Raw genomic sequence first — 12,223 nt, 5'->3', positions numbered from 1 at the left:
CTTTTGTCATAAGAAGCTTTTCTTTTCCTCCTCTTCCATTATGAGAGATAGTTTTGCTGGATATAGCAGTCTGACTTGTTGTAATCTTTCAGAATTTTAAGTACATTTCTCATATCTATTTGGATTTTAGAGTTTTCGTCAAAAATCCAGTGGTTCTGATGGGTGCATGTTAACATGTAACTTGGCCCCTCTTTTGTTGTTTTCATTATATTTTCTTTTTCCAAATGTGTAGTGCTTTACTATAAAGCCACATGGGAGGTTCCTTTTCTCATCTTGGATGTGTAGGTTTCTGTGAGCCTCTTCTATCTGCATGGGCAGCTCTTCTTTAGTTTTAGGACATTTTCCACAATTTTATTGAAATTATTTTATATTCCTTTGGCAGAGAATTCTGTGCCCATAATTTTTACAAATTTTGGGGGGTTAGTTCATGGCCATCATGGTGGGAAACATGGTGGCAGGCAGGAAGGCATGGTGCTGGAGCAGTAGCTGAGAGCTTACTTACATCTGATCCACATGACAGAAAGAGCGAGGGAAAGAGGAAGAGGGAGGGAGGGAGGGAAAGAGAGAGAGAGAGAGAGAGAGAGAGAGAGAGAGAGACTGACTGTTGTGGGCTTCTCATACCTCAAAGCCCACCTCCTGTGACACACTCCCGCCAATAATGCCACACCTCCTAATCCTTCCTAAACAATCCACCAACTGGGAACCAAACATTCAAATATCCTAGCCTATAGAGGATATTCTTATTCAAACCACCATAAGCTGTACAAAACCTACCCAGTCTTTGCCTAGCTCCAGCATCTCTCCCTCCTCAGGCCCCATTCTGAGCCCTCAGACTTGTGTTGCCCTTTTTGGTTATCCACATGACTGCCAGCATCTTTGGAAGACTTGAGCTGTTCACCTGCAGTTGGTCAGCAAATAGACATCATAGTGTCTGCAGTAGCTTGAATGTAATTGGTCCCCACAAGCTCACAGGGAATGGTGGTCCTGGGAGGTGTGGTTTTGTTGGAGGAGGTGTGGCCTTATTGGAGGAAGTGTGTCACTATGGAGATGGGTTTCGAGGTCTCATATATGTTTAAGCCATGCCTCGTGTTTCATACCATATCCTGTTGCCTGCAGATCAAAACCCTCAGCTTCTTCTCTAGCACCATGTCTGCCTGCACATTGCCTTGTTCCTCACCATGACAATAAAGAACTGAACCTCTGGTGGTAAGCAGGCCACCCCAGCTCAATGTTTGCCTTTATTGTAAGAGTTGCCATGGTCACAGTGTCTCTCCACAGCAATAAAAACCCTAACTAAGACAGTGTCCTTCAAGGTACTCCTTGAATATGTACTTCTTGCCTGTAAGAGCCCAGTAGCTCCCCAGGCTCAGTATGGGGTTAGTTAGGCAACTGTACATCTCTGTTGTCTCCACAGTCTGAGTGGGGGCCTTGTTCAACAGGCACAAGGGTACATGCTTTGGCCATGGTTGTCCTAGCAGGAGGGGGGCCTGTTTGCACCTGAGTATTCCTCCACCTTCCCACCATGGTGTGTGATAGACCATGAAGGAAGCTAGAGGGGATAGAACCTTCTGTTGTAGCCGGCTATGGTATGGCTAAGGGGACTTGCCAGCCCTTTCGAAGCCTAGTTCCCAGAGTCGGGAAGGTGAGAAGCAGAGAGAAGGACAGAAGAAACAAGTTGACTGGTGAGATGGGTACACTCACTGAGGAGGAAGCAGAAGGAAAGGATGTCAGGGCTCCTTAAAATTCAGGTTCTTGGGGCTGGAGAGATGGCTCAGAGGTTAAAGAGCACTGGCTGCTCTTCCAGAGGTCCTGAGTTCAACTCCCAGCAACCACATGGTGGCTCACAACCATCTGTAATGAGATCTGGCGCCCTCTTTTGTAGTGCAGGCAGACATGGAGGCACAATGTTGTATACATAATAAATAAATAAATCTTAAAAAAAAATTTCAGGCTCTTAAGGGATTAGAGTCGTGCATCTCATTGCCCATGGAAGCTTGTGTATGTTGGATTGGAAGGCCCCTTCTGGGATTTCCAAATTCTTTACTTATTTATTCATTTTTGAGATGGGGTCTCCATATACAGGCCAGGCTGGCCTGGAATTCACTATGTAGACGAAACTGACCTTACACTCACAGAGAATCACTCGCTTTGGCTCCTGCATGCTGGTACTAACAGTATGTACCACCAAGACTGGTCATTTTCAGGTTACTATGTCCTAGAACAAGGATTGAAAGCAGGGACTCATGGAAAGTGGGAGAAACAAAGACATCTCATTAAGAAAAAGATTGAGCTGGAGAGTTGGCTCGGTAGTTAAGAACACTTGCTGCTCTTACGGGGAGGCAGAGTTTGGTTCCCAGCACCCACGTCAGGTGATTCACAACTGCCTGTAACTCCAGCTTCAGGGAATCTAAGACCTTCTTTAGGCCTCTGAGGTTACCCACAGCCCCCACCCCAGTGTGTACAGGAGTGTGTCTGTGCACACGTGCTCAGGAGGCCTAAAGAGAGCATCAGGTCTCTCAGAACTAGTGTTACAGTGGTTATGAGTTGCTTGATATGGGCTGGGAACTGAACTGAGATCTTTTACAGAAGCAGAAAGCTCATCTAACCACTGAGCAATCTCCCCAGCTCCCAAGAGATCACTTATGAGCAAGGGAATAGGCCAGAGAGCTGGAGAAGTGGGTCTTAAGCTCAATGGGCCCTGTGCTGGGAAATGGGACATTTGTACAGTGCACACTCTTTCTGCTCATCTGCAGTTCCATGGCCTTGATGAAGAGGGGTGTCTTTTTGTCTTTGGCCTCTTTTCACCTTACTTTCTGGCTGCAAGACTACAGTATAAGCAGTTATGCCTCACTGTTTTTTCCTGTTTTAATAATTCAGTTTTTGTTTGTTTTGTTTATACAACAGCCTGTTGTCCACAAGCCCCCTGCTCCTCACTAGGGCCTGTGCAAGTTGCATAGCTTCCCACAATCTTAGAATAATGTAATTTAATAGATTTAGGTAGAGATAACTTGACACTATTTGGCCTTCCAGAGATTTTATTGATAGTCAATAAGAACTACGTGTTTGGAGTCAAAGTCACAGTGAAGGGCATACCTGATATACTGTTAGGATGGGCTAAGTTCTGCTTCAGTAACAACCTGGAAAATACTGGTGGATTGGCACAGTAAGAGAGTTCTTTATTATTCTTTATCTTTTTGTTTATGTTAAGAGAAGAAAACAGGCTAGCAAAAAGCTCTTCTCTTTACAGCTTCAGGAGGAACCAGAGTCTCCACGATTTTTTAGCTGTGATCCTGGAACTCATGGCTCTCCCCATGCCCAAGGCAGAGGGAAGCACTGGTGGAAATCTGTCCTGGGCTCATCTTTCTAACCAAACTGTACATTTCTCAGGGCAGGGACTATGCCTTTTCAAAAAGGTGTACTTTTATCATTTTTAATTGTGCATGCATGCACATGCATTGTGTGTGTGTGTGTGTGTGTGTGTGTGTGTGTGCACAAGTGTAAGTGCCCATGGAAGCCAGAGGTATTGTATCCTCTGTAGTAGTTGGTGTTACAGATGCTCTGATCTGCCTAACATGGGTGCTTGGAATTGAACTCAGGTCCTCTGGAAGAGCAGTAAATATTCTTAACTGCTGAGCCATCTCTTCAGCTCCCATGGGACTGTCTTATAGTTATTTATTTGCTTATTCTGTCAGAAATTTGAGTGAAAGATGGTAATACGGTAAAGTTTGGTCAAGATCTAAGTAAACCCAAGTCTGCCTACCCAGCTTTGCTAGGATTCCTAGGGAAGGGAAGCACAAATAAAAAGCTGACATTCATTTCCAATTGCAGGTGATTGCTGCAGTCTGGGGCTGGGCGGGGTGGTGCCCTTACGTGGAGTTTTCCAGAACAGTGTGCAAACAAACATGGGTCCTACTTTGCATACGTGGATCCTTAATGTCAATGCTTGACTCTCCTCAGCACTTCTAGTGATCAGGGGAACCAGGTCGAAGTTACAGTAAGGTATCACCTCACCTGGTAAGAAAGGGTGACATCGAGACGACACACTGTGGAAGTTCTGCTGCAAAGGGAACCTTCACATTGCTGGTGGGAACTGAAGTTAGTACAGCCATTATGGGAAGCTACCTGAAGTTCCTCAAAACCTAAAAGAGAACTAGCGTGTGAGCCAGTGACCCCATCCAAAGGAGAAGAAGCCTCATCCCTATTCACTTGGCACCCCTCTAAATGGCTCCGAAATTGTCCATCATCTGGTATGGGGCAAGCTCTGTGGCGCATACACCATGTCCTGCTGTTTGTGGTGTCATGGATTGAGATGGAGATCATCACGTTAAGGGAGCTAAGCTGTTTTAGTCAGGGCTACTATTGCTGTGATGAAACACCATTACCAAAGCAACTTGGGGTGGGGCGGAGAGTTTATTGGGCTTATGTTTCCACATCACAGTTCATGATCAGAGGGAGTCAGGACAGGAACTCAAATCGGACAGGAACCTGGAGACAGGAGCTGATGCAGAGACCATGGAAGGGAGCTGCTTACTGGCTTGTTGAACATGGCTTGCTCAGTCTGCTTTCTTATAGAACCCAGGACTACTAGCCCGTGTGTGGTCCCACCCACAACGGGTTGACCCTCCCCCATTGATCACTAATTAAGAAAATGCCATATAGGCTTGTCTATAGCTGGATTTTTATTTTATTGAGACGGGGTTTCTCTGTGTAGCCATAGTTGTCCTAAACTCACATAGATCCACCTGCCTTTGCCTCCCAAGTGTCGGGATTAAAGGCGTGCGCCACCAATTGCCTGGTTGGAGGCATTGTCTTCATTGAGCTTTCCCTTCTTTCAGATGACTTTCGCCTGTGTCAAGTTGACAGAAAACTAGTGAGCACACAAGTTGTCACAGAAAGAGTGTTGCTGCACAGTCTCACTCATATGAGGACCCTAAGATTGCACAGAAGATGAGAGTAGAATACTGGGTATCAGATCTAGAGACAGGAGGGCTGGCACAGGGACAGGAAAGGGCAGACCGTGGGTGTAAAGTTACATTAGAGAGGGGCAGGAGGCTCTGGGGCTTACAGTGGGGTAAAGATAACAAAGATTATGCTGGTATTTCAGGTTTATTCCATTATCATGGTGGGACATGGCAGGACGCAGTGTGTTCCCCCATTAGAGACCTGGAGTGTTCCGCACGGGTCTATCTTTATATCTTCAGCAGCAAAAAAGCAGGCACCTTCCTTTTCTCAGCACTTAAACTTCCCCTTCTCATTAGCAGTGCTCTGGAGGGAGAGGGAGAGGCAGAGGCACGAATTAAGGAGTCTGGATGAGTTTGCCCCCATCGCCAACCTTTCCCAAACATCTGCCCCACCGGCCAGAGGCAGCCAGAGCCTGCTGCTAGGCTTCTTGCTCTTTTGAGAAACCATCGGAAAGCATCTGCAAACACCCGTGATTGCCTTAAAACGGAGAGAAGCACATTTTCCAATTACAGCACGGGTGATTGCTCCGGCTTTTAATTAATGGATTGTGCATCTGTTTGCGGAGACCCTTTTAAATGTGCTTTTTTGAAGTTCCTTAATTACGTACAAGAAGCTGCAGGTGTTCTGGCAGGAGCACAGTGGACCCGGGACAGCTTCCAGAAGAGACTTCTTTAATGTAAATATTTAGTCATCTGATGATGAGGCTCGTTTTTAGAGTTTTGTTCCTGTTTGGTGTGCAAGCCATGGTGTCGGAAGAGACATCCAGGCTTCGTTCAGACTGTTGACAAAATAAATTGAAACGGAAGAGACCAATTTTCATTATGACAGACACTTATCTGCAGTTAGACCATTACCAGAATGACAAGTTATTCTCATGTTGTCACTGTGAGCCTGCTGCCTGGGTTGTTTGGGGGCAGAAACGCTGGGGAAGGTGCTGGGATGCAGCATGCTAATTCTGTTGCCGGGGCTGTTATTCAGAGGGATGCTGCAGGCAGTGAGTGAGGTTTTGTCTCTCGGCGAATGGAGATTGCCCTGACAGCGTGCATGAGTGGGAAAGGCGTAGCTTTCTGCACCAGGCCATGAAAAACTGGCGTTGTTGCTTTTTCCTGAAGTCATTACCACCTCTGGATTTGCGTGCCACCATTGCCATGTGAGAGATGTCCTAGGCCGAGGTGACAGTGTCTGTGATAATTGGATGTGCGGGTGTCAGAGGGTGAGGACCGAGAGGTGGGTGAAGGAAAAGTATCGGCTCTCAGGACCCTTAAGGCCAAGTTCTCAGCACAAAGGAGATTTCTTTGCCCTAGAAGGACAGAGGGCAGGGAATAAGAGACAAAGACTGGAGATAGAGGAAGAGGGAGAAGGGGAAGCAAACAAGAGAAATGGGCAGGGGTATTTTTTTTTTTTTTTTTTGAGGACAAAGGACTGTCTCCTTTTGGCACACACACAAATGATGAATTTATAAGGGTAAAGGGGGAAACCCCGTGTTAGGATGAAGTGTTTAATTTTGATTGGGCATGTAATTAGATGAGCCAAAGGGGGCTTCTGATTGCTGGATTTCAATACTTTTTAGCTGAACCTTGGTAGTCAGCCTCAGGAGGAGGGTGTGGCCAAATAGGGGAATAGATCTTACGGGCTAGCTTCAGAAATGTAATCTAATGGTTTTTTAGCAAGGCAGAGGGAATTGGGAAGAAGGGCAAGGCCTGGCAGAGCCACATGCTCCAGTACGTTGTTGTCCCTTCAGTGGGCACACCGTGCCCTGTGGGTCAAGAGCTCTACAGCCACTTATGATGGTGAGATGTCATTGGAACCATCTCTCCTTGTATCTACACAGTGCCTTTGGCTGCCTTCGTCACAATGGTAGCTATGACTGTAGTTAGCATCTGGTTCTCCATAAACTGATCCCCTGCCCTTGATGTAGGGTGGTGTCCTGGACAAAGCTCCGAGAGAGTGGCTCTGGTATCTGCTGCCTTCTTTCTAGGCCTCTCTCCAGTTCTATGGGTTGAGGCAGAGCTTTCTCCCCTCTATGTGTTCAGATGAGTCATTGCAGCAGAAAAATTTTCTAATCAATTTTGTGTTCCCGCTAAAAGCACACACTGTGTAATAGGGACAAGGAAGAGAGTTTTATTCTGTCCTTGATGTTTTCTATGCTAAGAGCAAAGATGGAGACACTGGAACAGAACGCAGCTTGGCTGAGAGTTTGTCATTGACAGTGCCAAGAGGCCTTTTCTCCTGGGAGAAGAAGAGGGGTGGCCTGGGAAGGATGGAGGGTGTGTATGTGGGAGGACCAGGGCAGAGAAGGGACAAGCTAAGGAAGGCAGAGGAGGAGGGGAGGAGCTCGGGAAGGTGGAGGAGCTGGGAAAGGTGGAGGAGCTGGGAAAGGTGGAGGAGCTGGGAAAGGTGGAGGAGCTGGGAAAGCTGGAGGAGCTGGGAAAGGTGGAGGAGCTGGGAAAGGTGGAGGAGCTGGGAAAGGTGGAGGGCTAGAGAGGGCAGTTACTGTGCTAGCTGCTCTGACCACACCCTGGTTCTGCCTATAAGCTAAGAGGAGGGTCTCAACCCTGTAAATACTTTTCAATTATTTATTAGTTTTCCTTTACATGTAATTTTATATATTACTGTGCGTGCGTGCGTGTGAATGTGTGAGGTTGCAGACTCGCCTATGCCTGTGTGGAGGTGTACGTGAAGGTCAGAGGACAAATCACTCCTTCCACAGTGGGTTTTGGGGCCTGAACTCAGATCGTTAGCCTTACACGACATCTCAATTCCCTTTCCTGATGCTGTGGTAAAATACACCAACAAAATGACTTAGGGGAGGAAGGATTTCTTTGGCCCACAGTTTCTGGCTATAGTTCACTGTTGCAGGGAAGTCAGGTTGACAGGACTGTGAAGCTCGAGAGAACTGGTCACATTCTATCCACAGGTAAGAGCAGAGAGCAAGGGATGCATCCATGCGAGTCATTCCTCCAGCCTCTGTAATCTGGATTCCCTTGCTTAGGGAAAGGTGCCACCCACCACGTGCAAGTCTGCAAGTCTTCCTACGTCAGTTAGCATACTCAGGATTATATCCCACAGAGAATCTCAGCTGCTCTTCTTCCAAGTGATCCTACGTTGTGTCAAACGGACAGTACTAACCAGAATGTGTGGCATGTGCTCTTACCCTCTGAGTTCTTTCGCCAACCCTCATCTATTTATTCATTTTTTTGAACCAGGGTCTCACATAGCCCAGGCTGGCCTTGAACTCACCATATAGCCGAGTCTAACTTTGATTATCCTGTCTCCACTTTCTGAGTTCCAGAATCACAGGCATGAGCCACCATGCCCAACATGTCCCATAACATTAGTGTAAGGTTTTATAAGTCAGGATTATGCTTCTGTGTAAATAGATTTTTCTTTGGACCTTCAGCTCACAAAAAAACAATAAGGAGGCTTATTATTAATTATGAAAGCTCGGCCCATAGCTTAGGCTTGCCCCACTGGCTCTTCTAACTTAGATTAACCCATTTATATTAATCTATATTTTGCCTTGTGGTTTTTTACTTCTCTTCCATCTTGCACTTCCTATTTTTTTCTCCATATTTTCTGGCGTCTCTCCTGTGCCTAGATTTATCTCTTCTTCTCTCTTTTTCTGGCCAGAAGTCCCACCTAACTTCTTCTTGACTAGCTACTGGCCATTCAGCTCCTTATTAAACTAATCAGAAGGTTCTTGGCAAAGACACATCTTTACAATGTACAAAAAGATTAGTCTACAATACTTCTGGACTAGGGTTAAGGTTTGAAAGGTGTGGTGGTTTGAATAAAAATGTCCCCCACAACTCATAGATTTGAATGCTTAGTCATTAGGAAGTGGCACTACTTGAGAAGGGTTGGGTGTGGCCTTGTTGGAGTAGGTGTGTCCTTATTAGAGGAAGTGTATGACTGTTAAGTGGGTTTTGAGGTTTCAAAAGCCCAAGCCAGGCCTCGTGGTTCTCTTTTCCTGCTGCCTGTGGATCTAGACGCAGAACTCTGTTATTTCTCTAGCACCATGTCTGTCTGTGTGTCTCTATGCTCCTCACTGTGATGACAATGGATTAAACCTTTCAAACTGTAAGCCAGTCCCAATTAAATGCTTTCTCTTGTAATAGTTGATGTGGTCATGGTGTCTGTTTACAGTGATAGAACACTGAGACAGAGGACAACACTGATTCTCTCTAAGTATCCTGTGCATGAACTAAAAGTTCATGGCACGGTGCTGTAGGCAATTTCCTTCCTGCCTCGTCATGGTGCCCACAGAAGTAATGCAGTTGAGGAGCTGTGGCTGGCATTAAGTTCCTGACAGGAACAATCCTAAGGGAAGGAGGAGGAATTATTTCTGCCAAGAGTTTCGGAAGGTTGAGTCCATGGCCATAGGACTTGGGTAGACATCTTGGCTGTGGGAGCTCTGCGTGTCACCAGCAGCCAGAAAACTCACAACTGGCTCTATCCCCTCTTCCCTTTTATTCAGTTTGGGCTCTGGGGGATGCCATCCACACGAAGTGTGGATCTCCATGTCCTAGTGAATCCTCTCTGGAAACTCCCTTACAGGTATTCCTAGAGATGTGCTCAGTAATCCCTAGGAATTCTAAATCCAGCCATGTTGACAGTGAAGACTAACTATCAGTGGATTTAGAGAAGTTGTATTAAATAGCTAGGTGATCTTGAACAACTCAGTTGCCTCCTCTTTGCTTCATCACCAAATGAGGACATTGTTGTCTGGATGAGACATGTCCTCCTTAGGCTCATGTGTTTGAATATGTGGTCCTCAGCTGCAGTGCTGTTTGAAAGAGTGGGACCTTTGGGAGGTGAAAACTTGCTAAAGGAAGTGGGTCCTAGGGATGGGCTTTGGGGCTTTATAACCTAGACCCACTTCCTGTTCTCTGCTTCCTGCTTTTGTTGCCATGCCTTCTCTAGCATAACAGACCATAGCTCTCATAGAATTGCAAGCCAAAATACTCCCCCCCCCCCCGCCTTAAATAGCTTCTGTTAGGGTATTTTTATCATATCATTGGGAAAGTAGCAAAGATGCAGTGCTTGGGAAAGATGATTTTTAACATCCTTATCTCCTAAAATTCAGTATGTAGGGACCAAATCTTACTATCTGGATGGCAGAACTAAAGTTTCACTTGGAACAGTATTTCCTTTAAGATTCTGTAAAAGGAGGCTGCTTGTTTGTCCTGGCTGCCCAAAACCAAAATAATTACACAGGAACTGTATTAATTAAATCACTGCTTGGCCCATTAGCTCTAGCTTCTTATAGGCTAACTCTTACGTATTATTTTAACCCATTCCTAGTAATCTGTGTATCGCCACATGGCTGTGACTTACCAGCTAAAGTCTTAGCATCCGTTTCCAGTGGGGGCTACATGGCTTCTCTATGACTCCATCTCCTTCCTCCCAGCATTCAGTTTAGTTTTCCCTGCCTAGCTCTGTTCCCCTATAGCTCTGCTATAGGCCCAAAGCAGTTCCTTTATTAACCAATGGTATTCACAGCATACAGAGGGGAATTCCACATTACCTCCCCTTTTCTGTTTAAATAAAATGAAGGTTTTAACTTTAACATTGTAAAATTACATGTAACAAAACAGGTACCAAACAAAAATTACAGTTACAATATTTATATCTACTTTATTTTTTGTCATAACTAACTATAGCTATAAATTCTTCACCTCCATCAAAGACTCCAGAAGGATATATTACCTAAGTAAGCAATAAGTTCATTGTAAACAACTTTCAAAATTCTAGAATTGACAGAGACATCTCGCTACCTGGACAGTTACCCAAAGTTCTTCCTTACCATTGGGGCATCCATTTTCAGCCTACAGGCCCATAGTATTCAGCAGACTTTTCCATGAAGTAGGAAATTTTAAAGACAGGTCTACCTATATTGGTAGTTTGTCAGTCACTTTTTTCTGTGTCCTACAGAATGTCTGGCAGACTTTTTCATGAAGCAGAAACCCCGAAGGACCATCTCACCTTTAGGCAAGTTCAGTAGTCATTTCTCTGTGGGTCCTGCATGTCCAGTTCATCAAGCAGTCCAGGCAAGAGCAATTTCTTGCCCAACTCCATAAGGAGCCTCTTCAATGCGCATCTTCCTCTTGAAGTAATTGGTGCTGCCAGGAGCAGATGTGCCTCATGGTCATGAAAAGTCCTAAGTTTTTAAAACATTTTAAGTGCCATATTCTGAAGGTCTCGGAAATATTTGAAGAATATTTATCTAACTGAAATATATCTCTATATACCTAGAAAACCTACAAACTTGACTATTATAGATGATTAACCTGCATTTCTTAATTATATATTACGTTTTTAAGTGAGCTGCACAAACACAATGCCTTAATCAAGAGCAGAAATGTACATATAACAAAATTGACCTTAAGTTTGTATCAATAAACCAAGATCCATACCAATGCAAATCTCTATTGCATGTCCCCCTTTAAATATAAAGAACATTTATAAACAATATTTGGGAATATGGGCATAATTATTCTCCAAACTGCTTCCTGCTGTTTATTGGGCAAAATAATTTTTTTCAGGGGTGTTCAAAGTGACCTTTCAGGGGGTCTTGTTCCATCAAACAATATTAGTCTGGAAGCAATCCACAGGTTCTCATCTTCTGTGTAAACAAAAGAAAAACCTCTTTTCCAAAGCAACATATCCTTAGCCTCAAATTTTGAATTCAAGATACCTATGATATATATATATATATATATATATGATATATATATATCATATATATGATATATATATATGTATATATATATGATATATATATGATATATATATATCATATATATGAGATATATATATATATATATATATATATATAGGCTTAGCTTAGCAGTTCTCAGCATCAAATGGCTCTCTGTAGTCAAAAAATTCAAAGAAAACCCAATAATATACATAATCCAGACTCTCTGTGAATTTTCCATCTTTACATGGCTTGTTTTTACTCTATTATTTTTTTAAAGTTTAATATTTATTTTATTTTCTTTACTCCTTCAATCTATGACTGTCTGTACTCTGTCTCTTTAAAGACTTATTTTATAAACCATTTACTTCTTTTATGACTCTCTATACTCTTTATCTTCTCTTTCCCAAGCCTATGTACATTTATCCAATGCTGTGACTCATTTAGAGGTCTTTTATGTCTGAATCTGTCCTATGTGTATCTGTAATTCTTTACTGTCCAAGAGCACTTCTTAAAATGCTAAACAGTTCTTAAAAACTTATGCTATGCTATTGCTAGGGG

The sequence above is a fragment of the Microtus oregoni genome, unplaced genomic scaffold (assembly GCF_018167655.1).
Source record: "Microtus oregoni isolate MIOR12 unplaced genomic scaffold, Mior012 000004F_ref0000308, whole genome shotgun sequence".
NCBI lineage: Eukaryota > Metazoa > Chordata > Mammalia > Rodentia > Cricetidae > Microtus > Microtus oregoni.
The sequence above is the reverse complement of the archived record's forward strand: the minus strand, read 5'-3'. Positions refer to the sequence as shown.